Here is an 18,396-nt window from a genome sequence, read left to right on the forward strand (position 1 = left end):
AGGGTAATACGACCAGTTTTCAAAGTGGAACATAAAGGGAAATGAGGTTTCTCTTGTGGTCTGAGCAGCTAAAATCAAGCATATCTTCTTTATGTATACTCTCTCCCTTGGCTGTGTGGCTGAAAACTAAGAACTCAAGTCTAACATGGCACTGTTGAACTAAATGTTCCCTGGATCTCTGAGTTGCCATTAGGAGAAAAGTGGTCTTCCCAGTCTGCATCAGATTGTGATGTAAAGAGACATACATCTCTGTTTTACTAAGCCACTAAGAGTCTAGGATTTATTTTTTACCATATTGTAATCTCATGCATCCTATTTAATGCAAAAATAGACTGGAAGATGAGGCCAAAAAAATAGGCTACACTGACTTTGACCAAAGAAACAAAGGAGAAAGAGAGGGTAAGTGCATGAAATGACAGCAAACCCACTTGAGCTTGTTTGTACACTGGTGAGAAGAGCCAATAAAGTAAGAAATTAACAATGTAAAGAAGAGAGGAGATCATAGGTGGGTCAGTTTTCATGCAGGGAAAAGAAAGACTAAGATTAAAAACACAAATGAAGAAGTCTGGGAAGGAGTGTTTGTGCAAAGAAAAAAGGATAAAATAAAGAAATGAGATGGAAAAATTATTAAAAGTTGTAGAAAATCTAACAAGAATAAAATGGACCACTTTTGCCTATCTTCTGATAGAGGTATAATCAAGGGAATTTCCAAATGACTTGAGCTTGTATTAGCCTTCTCTCACATACTTAAATTTATTCAACTTTATCCCCACAGACCACACTTAATACCTATTCTTAAGGTATACTAAGCTTGATATCTTCTAAATCTTATGTGCTTTTAATGCATTTCTGAGCAGAGTTACTCATGCTCCTTGCACACTAGCAATATCATAAATTAGAATTGGGAATTACTGAGATATGAGTTTACCAACTTGCGCTGGATGAAAGTCCAACAGAATTAAGCACGGGTTTTATAGGAAGGTATTTTGTTTGAGCTGAGTACCAAACAGAAGAAAAAGGTATATTTCATTTGGAAAAAAAGTTTTAAAAAATAATTTACAGAAAAGTACCATATGCTTTGAATTAAAGAGATTGGAAGGGAGGAATCAAAGGAGGGAGGGAAAGGTGCCAGGTCTAAAATTTTGGTAAGTTGTAAAATACCTCTCCCTCCTATTTCTGTTCTCTCCCATTAAATTCTTAAACCAATAATGACCAGATTAGTGGATAATTGGGCATGCAAATGCACTGTTCCCAAGAAATGAGTTGATAGATTTGGAAATATTAATTTATTTCACATGTGCCAGTATCACTCTCTAAAATCAAGTGATAATTATCATGTCTTGTCCTCAAGAGATCAGTCTTTAACTCTTTCCAGTATCCTATTTTAAAAGCACAGAGTAATTATTAGTTGGTTTCTTCATACAATTGGTAATCAAACCCTCTATCTTCCTTTCCAATATATCTTATATCTGCCCATAGTGTATCATATTCTATTTCAGCCCTTCATCACCTTATATCCAGATTCTCTAGGTCTTCAGAGTTCCCAGCCCTCCAGTCTATCCTGGATGCCTTCTTAAAGTACTATTTTTATCATGTAATTCTCAGAATTAAAACTTGCAGTGCCTTTCCACTGTGTATAGTAGAGAGATTATTTAACTAGGATTCAGGGATGGGCTTCAAGGGGATTTTTGAGGGCATTGAAATTCTGTACAAATTTTATTATGCTGTATATTATTTTGCTGGTAAAAATATCCAGCTTTCTAATATCCTATGGGAAACTCTAAAAACGTTCAAGAATCACCAATATATAGAGCAAATCCAAACTCAATGACCAGCATACAAGAAATAATATCAAGCTTGCATTTTACTAGCGGCCTCTAAGTCAGATCTTCTAATGGGTTAGTTCTCCTCATCATATTCATTTACTTATTCATCCACTCAATGAACATTTCTCGAGTACTTTTATGATACAGACATGATTATGGACACAGAGGATGCATAAGTAAAAGAACAGTTTCATCCTTAAACTATTTCTAAGCTCTTATCAGAACACACCTCTCGGGCAGATGGGGAATTAGGTCTGTGAGCAGGCCTGGTCTTTCAGGAATTGAAACAAATTATGAGAGTGCAGTAAGAGAAATGGCCCTTAGGTGTCAAGAGCTAGAGGGGGAATGAAAGTAATTTCCAAAGAGATCCATCTAACACATCAGGTTCAAAGGAGTGTGTGGGCGAAGAATTAAAATCAAGCAGTAGCAGATTCCAAAGTTCAGCCAAGCTATATGAAACCAATGAATTCAAGAAGATAAGCAGAAAATGGAACATTAAAAAGAGACTCTGGAGTGCCCATACTTACAGCCAGACTCCTTACAAAGGAGCCTCCAGATGTACCAATGAGAAAGGACACTAAAGTGTGCTGAAAGAGTCCTAGAAGCTTTACAGCTGTGGTCACAATAAACTGTCCCTTCAAAGAAGAGCAGGATTTTGTCAGATGAACAAAGGGGAAGGCAGGATAATCCATAAAAGTAGCATTAAATTCAAAGGCCCAGAGACCTGACACAGAGTTTTTTGAGAAATGAAAAGTAGTTTAGTACAAATAGAGGTGTTGGGTAAATTATTTAGTTACAAGTAACCCTTGTATATAGATAGTTGACCCTTGTATATAGATATATAGATAGTTGACATTCCAAAGGAAAATCAGATCTGTAATCCAGAATGTTAGAATAACCAGAGTTTACTAAATCAAGCCCCTTTATTTTACAGAAAAGAAACTCAGGTTTGGGGAGGATATCTGTCTCACCCAAGTTAACTGACAGCACAGTCAACACTACATTTCTCATCTGCTAGTGTAAGGTTTGTTTGATGTATGCCACACAGCCAGCTCTATAACCTGATCCAAACCATTTGATCTCATACCAGAATTAGAGGAAAAACCATTCATGACTATAAAGCCAGAGAATAGGTGGGAAAATGGTAATATTTCACTTTAGCAGTTTATAATACTGAACACCTTTGGAGATTCTAATAATAAAAAAGTGTGAAGACACAAAAAGGGCGAGGTAATCCTACCATCTCTGCCCATACCAGAATTAGGGCCTAGCATTGTGTCTGGCAACTAGTCAGTGGTGTGCTGGTAAATATTTAACAACCAGCATTCAGAGCAGGAAGGGTGGAGACTCATTTATAGGGTTTTCCAATTTCAGTGATGTAAATGTTTCCTTCATGGCCAATTTTAAGCTACCAACGTGATGTAACTGAGATGCTAACAATTGGCTCTTAGGAGTCAGTACAAGCTGAATCAAATGTACCGCTGTTGGTAGATGACAATAAACACGTAATAAATCCATCAACAACCAACCAACACCTATAGATCTCCAGCCTCCTCCTGGTTTCAGTGAAAGTTTAGCCAGGCCTGCCCATTTGTGGCAAACAAAATGAAATAGTGAATCTATCTAGCTAACAAATGATGCACTTAATAAAAAATATATAAAGAGTTGAGGGGTCCCTGGGTGGCTCAGTGGTCAAGCATCTGCCTTTGGCTCAGATCATGATCCCGAGGTCCTGGGATGGAGTCCCACATCAAGCTCCCTCCAGGGAGCCTGCTTCTCCCTCTGCCTAGGTCTCTGCCTCTCTCTGTGTCTCTGAACAAACAAATATATACACATATATACATATATACAGAGAGAGAGAGAGAGAACAAGATGAAAACCTGACTCTAGTGCAAAAGCACTAACCTCCTCCCCACCTCAGCTCACTACCTTGAGCTTGACCCTGCTCCCCCAGTGGTGGTGTTGCTCATCACACTTCTAGGAACAAGTGTGACAAAAGCATTGGCCAGAACCAATGGAGAGTTTTTTTTTTCTAAGTAGTTAAATCATCTAGACTTGATTCTGAAATTATGTTGCGATTAGGCAGATGGAAGTCATGCATAAATCAATGTCAAGTGTGACATTCAGAGGTAATACCAAGCAATGAGAGGAGGCTATATGGAAACTTGTTGACGTTCACAAAGCAACTGATAGAAAAGCAGAGGCGTATTCATTACTATTAATATCATTACTGGTATTGCACCTTTAATGTGGTTAAATGTGAATAATAGGCTCTGGATAAAGTACTACCGTTTGGTGTCTCTCTAGTGGCTGAGCCATTTATTGCCTGGCCATGACAAAGTGAGTATTTGAATGGTCCTTTAAGGATAGGCATTCAAAGGCTAGAGAATCATGCTGGGGCTGTCTCTGAAAACTTTTACCACTTAATCAGCCAGCTGGCACTTCTGTAACACTCACTGAGATGCTTTCTGGTCCTCCTTCTAGCTTTTCCCTTGTATTCTCATTTCCTAAATTAACTTTGAGCCAACCGGGCCACACTGGCAGCTCTCTGCTGCCCTCTTCTGTCACCAAATGGTAATGACTCTAGTGGCCCCATCCGTGGGACAATTCAAGGTCACCAGGATTTTTCTCCCTCAAAACCAGTTATTCTCCGTTCTTTACCATCCAGCTCCAGTACGTTTCTGTGGACTGTTGACACCTCTTCCTGCTTTGTGCTCTGGCTACAGAAACAACTACCTCTCCTGGATTCTTTCCTAACTCCTCTGTTGATACTCGTGAGTCCTTTCTTAAATTTCCACTTCTTTCTTATTAATAATGGATATCTTCAAACAGATAATTCAAGACATGTTTCTTTTACCCTACATTGACCCCTAAAAGAAAATCATCCCCTTAAACATTTTCAAACAGTCTTATCTGAAGTTATAGTTTTCTATTACAAGATGTAACATTTCTATATTTCTACTACAGGACCTAACACTCCTATATTGTTCACTCTTTCTTTTCATAATCCTTCTTTATATAGATTTCTAGGATATGGAGTTAATAGTTTAGCTAGCTGGTCTGTCCCTGGCATTAAAATGACTGGAGTATAAGATCCAGACCTCTCAGAGGCAAATTGTGTAGATCTTTCTGAAAAAAAAATTAAAATATTACTTACCATGTGAATTTCCAACAAAATTCTGAAAATTCATCAAAACTAGAAAAATAATAGTTAATCACAACTAAAATCAGACAAATATGTATACAAACCAAGATGATAGGGGAAGTAGTACTATTGTCTTGGTGTGGGCATTGGCAAAGGGTTTGCTATGACAACACATGCCCTAGTTCATGTAGCTATGAGTTGAGGTTTGCCAAAGAGAAAAGATGATTCTTACCTCCTGGAATCCTGCTGAGCTCAGAAATATTGAGGACAGGCTTGATGACTTCTTTAAGTTCCGTTTCAGTCCTAAAAATCTAGTGGTCTGCAATTACAGGATTGCAAAAAATATTAGTAGAACATGGCAGCACTTAATCAATGGCATTTAGGCAGAAAGAGGATGTGCTAACCATGTTATCTTCACTGGCCTCTGCACCCCTTCCCCTGTGCAACCCCAATGTACAACTTTATAATTCACAAATACAGATATGTGCTAATTATTCTATTTTCTAAAGCTATGGAAAGATTCAGTCTGCCAGTATTAGTTCCAAAATGGATGATCTATTCAAAATTAAGTTCTAAGCTTATCCTCTCTAAATTCATCCATAATAATAAGATTTTGGTTCATTTGAACATAAATGCAGCTGAGTGTCTGAAAGCAGGATTTATTAAAATCCCTACCCAGGTTATTACTGAATATGTTGCCCACATGTCTGACATTACTTTTCTAAAAGTAAATTAACATTTACTCAGAAGTGAGCTAAAATGAGTCCACAATGTAAATGAATCACCTCATTTCTATTTTAAATAATTGTACTTTATATTACTTTTTAAACTAACCTCAAGCATTTTCCATTTTTAATAAAGAAGTATCTTTCAAATCAGCTGATCCAAATCAAATTTTATACTGTCAAATTTTATAAAAATAGATCACTTTGAAGTAAGCTTTACTTATTATGAGTAATGTAATACACTTACTATAAAACAGCTTTAAAATTGCTTTATCATAATATTTTCACTGGATAAAGACATTACCAACATTGGATTTTACATATTCTAAAGAATGAGACACCCCATTCTTGATTTTTAACGTGACAAACATAATTTCACCCATCATATAAATAACCCATGCTATAGAGATTAATCACTTTGCACATGTGGGAAAATATATTCAATCAATCAAATCTTAATTTAAAAGAATGAACATAACCAACATTTAACATGTAGTATATATCAGAACTTAAGATTGAATATAGGTGATATTACTGACAGAAATTAACAGATTCTTCATTTAGCTTGTTCATACTGCAAACAGATATGCTTTTGTAAAATCTAGTCTGCCTCAATTATAAGTGCCTAGAAACTAGTAGAACAGGTTTTATATTTCACATAGTCAACACCAAGACAACAAAAGAATAATATAGCTATAAAAATTTGATTTAAACACATATTTCAGTGCTTTGAATTCAAAAGTAAACATAAAGATTAGTCATTAATTTGCTGATGGTTCTTAACATTTCTTGGCTACCTACCAACATTTGTACATTTAAAGCTGTGTAGAAAACCAGTATCTCTTGACTATGGCCACTAGATGGCAGAGACTTGGAGACTCGGGGTCTTGGCCTAAAAGTAGTTTAAACAAAAACAAAACACAAAACAAAACTTTATGGGAATGGTGGGCATAGAGAAATATAGTTTATAATACTTTGGATCAAAGAAGCAAAAAAATTAATCATTAACCTTTCCTTATACCATATTTAGGTTTCCTATATAAAGATTTAGGATATTAGAATTTTGCAATTTGGCATACATGGCAGTAGGGAAGAAAATTGGTGGTGAAAGAAAAAAAAATTTTCCGTGAAATTTGTCTGTTTTTCACTAAAAGAAATATTACAGTAGAAGAGCAATAAAGGGAATCTATAGAAGTTAAAACTCATGGTTCTCCCCTCCACTCACTTTGGAATGAACATAGATAAATATATGTATGCAACTATTAAAAACGTACTCTTACGTATTAATAAATTAGTTGAATTTAAATTTAAGCCATCTGGTGGCATACTGAGCTATGTAGATGCCTGTAAATGCAACTTTGTATTTATAAATCCCAATAGTAATTTTTACTCCAAATAACATTTTTAACAGCTTTATTGAAATAAAATTCACATACCATATAATTCGAGCACTCAAGGTGTACAGTTTTTTTCAGTATAACCACAAAGCTATACAACCATTACCACAATCTAATTTTATAATATTCTGTCTCCTTTAAAAGAAACTCTGTAGCAATTGGCTGTCAGTACTCATCTCGTTTACTACTCATCTCAGTAACTAATTTATTTTATGTATCTATGGATTTGCTTATTTGGGGTTTTTCATGTAGATGGAATTGCACAATATATGGTCCATTGTGATTGGCTTCATACCCTTATTGTAATGTTTTCAAGGTTTATTCATGTTGTCTCATGTATTAGAACTTCATTCCTTTTTATGGCTGAAAATATTCCATCCTATGGATATATCACACTTTCGTTATCCATTCATCAGTTGATAGACATTGATAGACATTATTTATTTGAGAGACAGAGAGAGAGAGCATGAGTGGGGGGGAGGGGCTTTTGGCTATTATAAATAATGTTACTATGAACAATGGTACACAAGTATCTATTTGAATCTCTGTTTTCAAATTTTGGGTCACATACCTAGGAGCGGAATTACCGGGTCATAGAATTCTATGTTTAGCTTTTTGAGCAAATGTCAAACTGTTTTCCAGAGTGGCTGCACCATTTTACATTCCCATTAGTGATGCACAAGTGTTCCAAGTACTATTTTCTGGAGATTGTTTGTTTGTTTTTTATAACCATCTTAGAGTGTATGAAGTGGTATTTCATTGTGGCTTTCATTGTATTTTTGGTTTTCAAAAACCAGTTTTTCTATCTCCTACTTCATCTTGACTTTGAACATGTTACTTATGAATTATAAAATTCTCAAATTTTATGACATGACACTGTTAAATTCACTGAATTCTTATTTATGTCTATTCATTTTGGCTCTTGATAAAAATTACTATAAAGAAACTTGTTTAGAAGACTACTCATAGTAAAACATCATGTTACTAACTGGTCAAATTTTTTCACAAGTGCTGTTTTTCAGACTTGACTGCAATCTACTAGTGGCAATGGCAGATGACACAAAATGCTTCCTATATTTATTTAATAAAAGTGATATACAGGGGTGCGTGGGTGGCTTAGTCAGTTAAGTGTCTGTCTCTGGCTCAGGTCATGATCCCAGGGTCCTGGAATGGAGTCCCATGTTGGGCTTCCACTCAGCAGGGAGTCAGCTTCTCCCTCTCCCACCCCCCACTCATGCTCTCTTTCTGTCTCTCAAATAAATAAATAAAATATTTTTTTTAAAGTGATATACAATGTGGTGAGGACAACTACTACCACCTGTTATTGAACATTGTACCAGTCATTTACATATGATTAGCCACTGGTTTGAGGCAACAAATTTAGTAAACTACTGAACTTGGATTCAACAAGAGATGTCTGACTTCTAAGGGCAGTTGTTCTGGCTTCTTTATTGTGTCCGTGGAGATGATAGGATTGTATTAAATTTCCCAATGAAGATGTAATATATGTGTCTGTAGGCCTATAGACAGGATTTGAATTTGTAATGATAACACCAAGGAGGCCTGGGGACAATAAGACCTCCTATTTCAAAATGTGTACCCACCCAACATTTTAATACAGATATATATATAACTAAGAAGCATAACAGAATGTGAAGCATGACAGTATTCATTCATTTGTTCTTTCCTTTATTCATTCATTCAGCAAATATTTAGAGTGATGATCCTATGTTACACAATGCCCTAGGCACTGAAGATACATTGATGAACAATAAAAATCCTGCACTTGGGGACCTCCCTTGTAGTGAATAGACACAGAGAAGAAATGCAGGTACCTAATAATAAAATAAGCTCATTTTTGATGATGAAAGAAAGCTCAAAAAGATTTCAAAAGAGTGATGAAATAAAGAGTTGTGGCAGCAAGGGGCTACATTGGCTCAGAGAGTCAGACAAGATCTCTCTGTGAAGGCGACATTTGCACTTACACCAAAAAAGATGAGAAGGAGCCAACTATGTCATGATCTGAGAAAATAGAGTGCCAGGCGGAAGGAACAGACAAAGCAAGTGAAAACATATGGAGATGACAACTAGCATAGCTGTTGCAGGAAGAGGCAGATGGCTACAGAGGTTGGAACACAGTAGATGGCAATGAGAGTGGTGGTGATGAATCTGGGGAACAGGTGAGATCAGGTTGTGCAGGCTTGTTGGCCATGATAAGGACTTTGGGCATTGGTCTAATTGAAGGGAGTAGACTTTAGAGGATTTCAAGCAAAAAAAAATAACATGATCAGTGGATATAGTAGAAGTGATTATGTGTATTTTAGAAGTAGATATATTTTCAAAGTAGTATATATTTTAGAAGTAGAACCAAGAATATCTTGCTGACATATCAGATATTACAGTTAACAGAAATAAAGGACTTACATTTATAAGAAGGTCTTAAATTAGAAAATATAATTCATGTTTTTGTTTTTGTTTTGTAAAACAGAAAAGAAAATGTAAATTTCCTAACAGGGTTGAAATTAAAATAAGAGGAAAATCTCTATTTCTCACTTTTTTCCTCTGGAGGAAAATTTAAATTTTCCATCACTACATCAGATTATGCATTCCAACAATTTTAATCACACCATGCCTCTGCCAATAATGACACATAGTTTATTATATTTATTGTTCTTAGAAAAAAAATAAACTACTTTACTATAATTACCAAAGGGCTCTTCATTTGAATAGTTACATGTGCTCCTGGTGGTAGACAGGGGTAGCTGCCCCACAATCACAGCCTCTGTTCCTGCAAACTACCTTGATCTGTAATCCCACCTGAGAAACCAGCCAGACATCCATGTTTGTACCACGTACTTTCATTTCCTAACCCCAAGACACATGTGAATGGACCAAGTTTACTCATGGCTGGCTAATTTATTGGCAGAGGATTGATAGAACAGAGACAAAAAGAGCCCCTTCAGGTGTTGGTTCTGGAGCTGAAAGGCCAAAGATAAAGAGCTTAAAGCCAAACCACAGTAAAACAAAGCCAAGCACATGCTGCAGTTAGAGGGGAGCAAAAATTGTGAATAGCGGGCTAGGGTAGGAGAGAAGGAAGATGAGGCTGGGATGAAGACAGTAGAAAGTGGCAGACCAAAAAGCAGAAACAAGAGAGCATGCAGACTCAGAATATAAGAATCTTTTGGTTTGGGTGGGTGTCTTACAACTAGAGTTACTGGCTGAGACACTCCCTTACTCCATTTAAAATATGCTGCTATTTACAAGTACTTGGCTTTCACTTAACTTTAAACAAAAAAAGATTTATTTATTTGAGAGAGAGTGTGAGAGCAGGGGTGGGGAATAGAGGTGCAGGGTGCAGTAGGGGAGGAGAGTCAGAAGGAGAGGGAAAGAAAATCTCAAGCAGACTCCATGCTGAGTGCGGAGCCTGACTCAGGGCCCAATCTTACAACCTATGGCCCTCACTTAACCTTTTTACAAGGCCTGGCTTTTAGGATGGCCACTGTTGGATATTGTTCAACAACTGATCTATCTTTTCCATTTCAAAGAAACAATGGTTCTGTCTCAGAGTATGAGTCTTTCAAGATAGAGTCAGGCTACCAAGGTCATGAAACACTCTGTGTGATTCTGAGAAAGAGAAGAAAGTTAAAAATTACAGCTCCTTTATCCACAAACCCTTAACTGATATTATTCATGCCACTCAAAACTTTCAGGATGGTCACAAACTAAGAGTGAAAACTGTAAGAAAAAGCAAAACTGACCAATTTTATTTGATCCAGCCCCAGTTTGCTAGCTGAGATTAGAATATGTTTGGTGATAAGGTGCAGTATATGAGAGTTACAGGTGTGTTATCACATTGTGCTATATCATGGGGCCAAAATAAAAAGAAACTGTGAAGGGCTATCACTAGAAATATGTGGGAACCTGATAAGGAAAAGGAAGTCTGGAATGTGACAAAGTCCACAGATAAATTTAATCAAGCGTAGCAAAACTCTAATAAATATTCTGGGCACCAAAAGATCTGAAATAGAAACAAAGATAATGTGATACATTTTTAATTGTATACTCCCCCCCATACTATCTTCCTATGTATATCCTATATGTATATACGTATAAATTCATGAAGAAAGGGCTTCAAGAAGACACACCAATGGGTTATAGCCACAATTGCCTCTGGAGAAGCCATCAGGGAACAGCAGTAGTCAGAGGGAACTTGGGCTTTATCCCAAATGTCTGATTTTGGTTCATTTTGTTGTTGTTGTTGTTGTTGTTGTTGTTGTTTACAATGAGAGTGTATTCATGAATTTCTTCTATAATTAAGCATGTCTTTTAATTATATAAGAGAAATATGAAGAAAGGTTTTAAGTGAAAGAAATTCTTAAAATCATGAGAACTATGCTAATGTGAAAAGAGTTGCAAAGGTCAAGGATGCAATGTTGCCCCATTTGCCAACATGCGAATCTATGGAAATCATGCCTAAAGGCTTACAAATTCATACTACCAAATTCTGACACAAAACTTTTTTTACAAGTCCCTCTAGCCAATTGTTTCATTGAAATGGGAAAGGATAAGATCTACTACTGCTAAATGAGTAAGCTGTGTTAATTTGAAAGTACTAGATTCCATTAGAGTTTCAGTTCTCAGCAAAAGATGAATTGCTCTGGATCTTTCTCACCCAAACTTGATAAAATCTGAAAAGATGGGCCTGTGAAAAATCTGATAAGAGATCAGCTAAAGTGGTAGTGCTAAAGGACCCTCACTTCAAAGCCTTAATGCTTTATGCTTCTGTCGCAATAAGTTAGCAGTGGACAACTAGGAAACAATGAATGATAGGCAAGCCATTCCAAGAATTGCTATTAAGAGCACAACCTAAAGTTGAAATACCAATCTTGTCATTTTTTAATCACTCTGTTCAAGCCACCTTGTTATTTAATGTATAACTGAGATTTCTAACATCAAGCCAAAAATTTCCCCAACCCTTTATACTAATCACACTTTCAAAACATGATTTTAAAAAAAGAAAGAGAAGATAAGAAAAAAGAATAGTGAGAAATTTACTTGCTTGGGTGCCAGATATCTCAAAGCTTTCCAAAAGCATGACCTAATCTAAAATGTTCTAGAAGCAAAAGATAAAGTCATATTTATTTCCATTAACCTTACAGACATCTTACCTAACTCATTGAAGGTGTTTAGAAGGAAAATCTGGAAGATGAGATCATGATTTTCAGGCTAAAAAAAAAACACCATCTGAAAAACTACATGTTAGAAAAATTTTCAGAATGTCTAGGAGAAGGAATATAAAAGGAAATTTTCCTTGGAATTATTTCCTTCTGTTTTTGAGGGGGAAAACACAAATAAAGACAATTTTTAAAGCACTCTTTTGTGTGTGCATGTGTGTGTGTGTGTGTGTGCCACCAAATCACAATTAAAGGGTGACAGACTTCCAACTGACTTCCCATTAATAACTCCAGCTTTGTACACATCCATCCATTCTCTTAGACAAGGCCTGTGTGCCCCAAACCATGCATTTTTACAATGGCTGGAGATAGCCTAGGAGTGGTCCTGTAGGCCCCAAAGCAAGTAGATCTCACTGGATTCTGGTAGAATTAAACTCATGATCCTGGCATCTGCTAGGCTGTAATCAAAAGAGTATATAAACAATAACTGCTCATGTAAAAGCAGTTTTCAAGAGTAATGATGGTATGAACAGTATTTGAGAAAATAAAAGTATGTTAGTGAAGACTTGAATAGTAAATAGTATAGAATACATTTCTATTTTCAAATCATGTCCAAAATACTTCTTTGCTGTTGTTTTTAAACCTTAGATAGCTTTTGGTGAAATAATTTTGAATGTATTTTTTAAACCTAAAGTTTTGTTTTTATGTGTTTTAAAAGTCTACCTTCTCAAAAAATAATCTGTATCAAAAATCAGTTCATAAGACTGTGAGTTAAGGATTCATTGCTATGGGACTCTTGATCAGCTAAAGTTGGAGCAAGTTAGTAATTAATAAACTAGTAAGCTAGTAAACTAACAAATTTTCTGCTGATATAGAAAAATAAAAGCAACCACAAGGTTTAACACAAACTACCAGCAATATTTAGCTGCATAGATAATGGCTCTTAGTAGATCCCAAGTGAACGCAGTGGCCAGAAAAACCAGGAGTGAAAAACTGTGATGGCTAGTTTTATGTGCTAACTTGGGTATGCTATGGCATCCAGATATTTGGTCAAGTGCCAGTCTGGATGTTGCTGTAAAGGTATTTTTTAGATGATATTAACATTTACTACAGCAGTAGACTTAGAGTAAAGCAGATTATACTCTATAATGTGGATAGGCCTCATCCAAGGCTTTAAGAGAAAACAGACTGAGGTTCCTCAGAGGAAGAAGTAAATCTGTCTGCAGTCTGCCTTTGAACCCTAGTTGCAACATCAACACTTACCTGTGTTTCCAGCCTGCTGTTCACTCAACCCAGATTTGAACTTGCTGGCCTGTACAATAATGTAAGCCAATTCTTCAGATCCCTCTGTGTCTCTCTCTCTCCATTTCCATCTGTTCCTGTCTCTCCATAAATAAATATATATAAATTTATATTTATATATATAAATATATGTGCATATATACATACATACACATACACATACATCCTACTGGTTCTGTACTTCTGGACAACTCTTATACAGGAACCAAAACAAACAGTTTCTCTCTTGCCTTAGCAGGTTTTTCCTCCTAAAAATTAAAGGGAGGGAGGGGAGAAAAAGACAAATACCTGTCCCATGATTACTTTTAAATATCTGCATCTCCAAGTAAAAAGTGAAGGCAAAGATCTTGGGTTCATTTATTCCACAAATGCTTTTTAGGGCACCCACTCCACAGCAAACCCTGCACCACCCCCATTCTCCTAGAGAATGCAGCAGAGAATGAAAGGGTCAAAACCTCAGCCCTTGTGGAGTTTACCATCTAGTAACAAGATGCAGATGATAGACAAATAAATATACAATGGATTAAATGGTGTAAGTGCTAGGAATAAAAGTAAAGCAGGAAAGGGAAATAGAGAAGAGGGGTTGCTATTTTAAATGTGGTGAGCAGGGATGGCCAAAAGGATATCAACAGAAGTGAGTGCCAGGCTCAGGAAAGAGCATGTGCAAAGGTGCAGGAAGGGCATGTGCCTGGTGTATTCATAGAACAGCAGGAAGCCCAGTCTGGCTGGAGCAGACTCATCCAGGGAGAAAATAATGAAAGACAAAATCTTTCTCTGAGTGAGGTGAGAAACTATTAGAAGGTCTTAGACAAAGGAATGACATGGTTTGACATGATTCTGAACAATACTCTGGCTGCTGTCTGGAGGATAGATTATAGGAGGGCAAGAGTAGACTAAGGGAGACCTGTAAGATGCTATACTCCAGGCAAGAAGAAATGGTAACTATAGTCATTCAGTGGTAGTTATGCAATCCCATTGATACATGGACATCAGAATTCCAAATTAGAGATGGCCCTTTTGAAAATACCAGTTTGAAGGCTGCAGTTGATTATGGCATGGAGTGATGATCAAGGCTTACGCATAAACCCAAGTAAGCATTCTTGGAAGTTCCTTGGCAGGGGACAGGCAGGAGGATCCATCAGAGACATTGCAATTACAAGAACTACATTTATAATCATAGCTAAAAATGCTTGAGATGTTCAAGATTCACAGCTATAAAGAAAGGGTGTGGGACCAAAAGGGACATAGTGTGCTCTGCTGTCTAAAAAAAAAAGGGAGCAATGGCTTTCCTACTCTGTCTCTAGAATTATCCCAGATAGGCAAAATGTTGGCCATGTTTTCGCATTCAGTCTGGCTTCTTGGCACATATATCCGTATAACACAGACAGATGCATCAGGCTGTCTTGGCAACAGCCATTATGATCATCCACTTTAGTCTTCTTGCAATGATTCAATGCTCAATAACAAGCTGAATATAATGTAGCTTCCCATGGAGAATTTCCTATGAGAAGTGAGTTCCTATACTAGTGATCATGAACTTTAAATTCTGCTTGATTTATGCTTTATTTATGCTTCTCGATGTAAGTTAATAAACAGGTTCAGTGTACTATTTATATGAAGGTCATGAGTCTAACTCATAGAAATCAACATTCTTATATCTGAATGCTAAGGAAATTTCAGGGCTCTGTCTTGCTAAACCAAGGAGTAGACTATAAATCCATGGCAATGCTCTCTTGAGAATTTCAGCATTAACAGGCCAGTCTCTCAGGTAATTTGAGTTGTCCCTTGAAAGAGAATAAGAGTTTATTAGGTGAAGAATTCAGGAGGAAAGTGCAAAACCAGAGACAGAAAATGGAGAAATGTGTCATCATTTAACATAAATGAAGCAGAGACCGAGTGTTTGAGCAATATCAAGAGAGAAGTTTGGGAAACATTTTGGGGTCAGAGTATCTCTTGAATGCCATAATGAAAAGTCTGGATTCTTTCCTAAAGCCAGAGAGAATGGGAGCTATTTGTAAGCTGAAGAGAAATACAGAGGAGGGGTGCCTGGGTGGCTCAGTCAGTGTCGTATCTGCCTTTTAGCTCAGGTCATGATCCTTGGGTCCTGGGATCGAGTGCCGCATTGGGATCTCTGCTCAGCAAGGAGCCTGCTTCTCTGTTTCCCTCTGACCTCCTCCACTCGCCCCCCGCAGGCTTCTGCTCCCTCTCTTTCTCTCTCTAATAAATAAAGAAAATATTTAAATAAAAAGAAATACAGATGAATAGGGATATGTTTTAGGAAAATATGTCTGGTGATAGTATGAAGGATTAGACTAGAATAGAGAAAGACTGGATGAACTTCAATGAGTTAGGAAGCGTTTCAGCAGAAAACTATATGGACCTGAATAAAGGCAGGGGCAATAGGTACAGACAGGATGGAGAATGAACAAGACAACACAAAATAAGCCATATGTGAATATTAATGGATAAGTACTGATAGAGTTAGCTTAGCCAAATATTTGGAAAGCAGGCTCTTTCACTGAGATAGGCAATGGAAATGGAGATGCAAGTTTTGGAAGGGGTATGTTGAGCTCAGTTTTAAACATGTTGACTTTGAAATGTCTATGAGTCGTTCAAGTGGAGATGTCCAGAAAGCAATGGAACACAAGTCTGTAGTTCAGGAGAGTCATATGAATATAAGCTCTAACTTTGGGAATTGCTATACAATAAGCAAACTAATAGATGTCAATGAGTTAGAATTTGACAGTGCTGTGGGTGGTTCAGGGAGTGAGGTATAAGAAGACTAAGAGTGAAATTCCAGACACTCACAATATATAAGGTGTTGACAGAGGTTAAAAGGAGTCATGAAAAGATTCCAAAAAGTAATCAAAAGTATGAGGAGAGAGTAAAATGAGCAATGTTATAAAATCCAACAGAAATATTTTAGGATGAAGAAAGAAGTCAGCATTCCCAAATGCTCCAGAGTGGGCAAAAGAAAATAAAGACAGAAAAAAGGCCATTCCATGTAGCAGTCAAGTCATTGGTGATCCTTGCCAGAACCATTTCAATGCGGCGATGGGGGCAGAAATAAAATTGCAAAGACAGCAGGTGAGAACAACTGTTTCGAGAAGTTTGGAAGAAATCAAATGGCAGCTTGTGAGAGAGGATCAAAGAAAGCATCCCAGACTAAAGACTCTGAGTCTCTTTCTTCTTCTGTATTCCCTCAATCCAATCAACAGTTATGTTCTGTTGATAGTTCATGCAAATTCTTTTCAAGACTGTCCCTTCCTCTCTTTCAGTTGTTTGTCAATCCTTCTTGCTTTATCTCTGATCTACTTCCAATCCTCTGAACAACTTTCCCTGCTTCTGATTGTTCTCCCTCCCAGCCATATACCACATACCTGCTATCAGATGAATCTTCTAGAATGGCAGTTTCTGAATGTGATTCTCCACTTTAAAAACTTCAATGATTCCTCATTGTCTCTTATTCACACTTCAGCCTGACATCTGACATTTGTCGAGGACTGATCCTCTCAGTCTTCCTACCCTGCTTTAGCCAAGATGGACTTCTCAACTGTTCTCATGTTCCAAGCATTGAGCACTCTCTTCCTCCTAACTGATATACCATTTGGCTTTTCTCAAGTAATCAATCCTACCTGTCCTTCAGGGATCAAGCTAACTTCCAAGTCTTTATGTAAAGGAAGAAAGAAAAGGATGTGAATTACTAAGCAAGTTCATCTATTTTACCTTACTAGTGGGGTAGAAAGAAGGGAAGGGTGAAAAGAGAAGGGAAAACAGCCGAAGAAAATAAGTAACAATGTCTATATCAATGTGGAGATCAATAACTATGCAATTTTGAAAATAATATTCCTGACTATGCATTTATATACTTTTGGTATTTAAGTTACCTATTTACTCCAAACTGTAATGTCTTGCTTTTACAGTACCATAACAACTGCTGTATTTAAAGGTTTCTAGCATCCCACTGAAAATGTATATGTATAATTGCTATTTGATAGGTTTGGGACCCAGTTTTGTAACTCAACCACTAGAGAAAAATACCCTGGGAACTTTTAAAGAATATGCGCATTCATGGAGAGTCTGTTCTCACATCACTTGGGGGCTACACACCCCCAACTACAAACCCCTGCTCTGTGAGTCCTCACTGATGAATGAGCTGGTTGCCCCAGGTAGGGGTTTGAGAACTATTATAGAGTATGTGAGGGGGAAAAGTCAGAACTGTTATGAAATATCAGGCTTCCTAGTGAAAAGGAAACACAAAAAGTGGAAGAAATTAGTTGGGTGACTTCAATTCCTCAGAATATAAAAAATATCCCCCAGGAAAGTATTAAATGGTATAAGGAGTTTTTTTCCTCCTGGATAGTCACATAAAAACTTGAAAAATATGTAAGGAATGCAATATCAAAGTAAAAATAAATCAGCCAACAGACTGTCTCCAATCTGTTAGATGACATCCTTAGCATATTTTTAATTAAATAAGCTGACTTTTAAAGTTGTTTTGAGAGTCTAAACAACTACTTTGTTTTCCTAATATGACTGCATGTCACTCTGTATTCCTTGTCAATCGTATTTATGCTTCTGTGTCCCGTAGACAGATGATGGCTGCTTTTTCCTGCAGCACTGTATTAATACCCCTTAATGACATGGATACAATTCCATTGAGGCAGTCATCTCTTTATTCAGTTTATGAACGCCAAATAGTCCCAAGCTGTTTTGATGACTGGTACCTTAGACCTGTGTAATTATTGTTTTACTCATAGCAATGATAGTTGCCATCTTAGATTTTAATGGTTTTGTGTCTATTTTCATTAACAAAAGAGAACGGTT

At 36.8% G+C, this 18,396-nt stretch overlaps 1 long non-coding RNA gene across 1 annotated transcript in view; it reads right to left on the reverse strand.

Annotated features, from left to right (window-relative positions):
- The window catches only part of LOC112658649 (uncharacterized), a 39,740-nt gene extending 21,764 nt beyond the window's left edge, over window positions 1-17,976 (reverse strand). The window contains exons 1-3 of the long non-coding RNA XR_003135860.3: window positions 13,531-17,976; window positions 6,498-6,588; window positions 5,204-5,290 (exon numbers count right to left, since the gene is read on the reverse strand). This is a non-coding gene — a long non-coding RNA (uncharacterized LOC112658649). The remainder of the gene's footprint in view (window positions 1-5,203; window positions 5,291-6,497; window positions 6,589-13,530) is intronic.
- Between the last annotated feature and the right edge of the window lie 420 nt (window positions 17,977-18,396).

This window comes from Canis lupus, chromosome 12 (genome assembly GCF_003254725.2).
Source record: "Canis lupus dingo isolate Sandy chromosome 12, ASM325472v2, whole genome shotgun sequence".
NCBI classification, from domain to species: domain Eukaryota; kingdom Metazoa; phylum Chordata; class Mammalia; order Carnivora; family Canidae; genus Canis; species Canis lupus.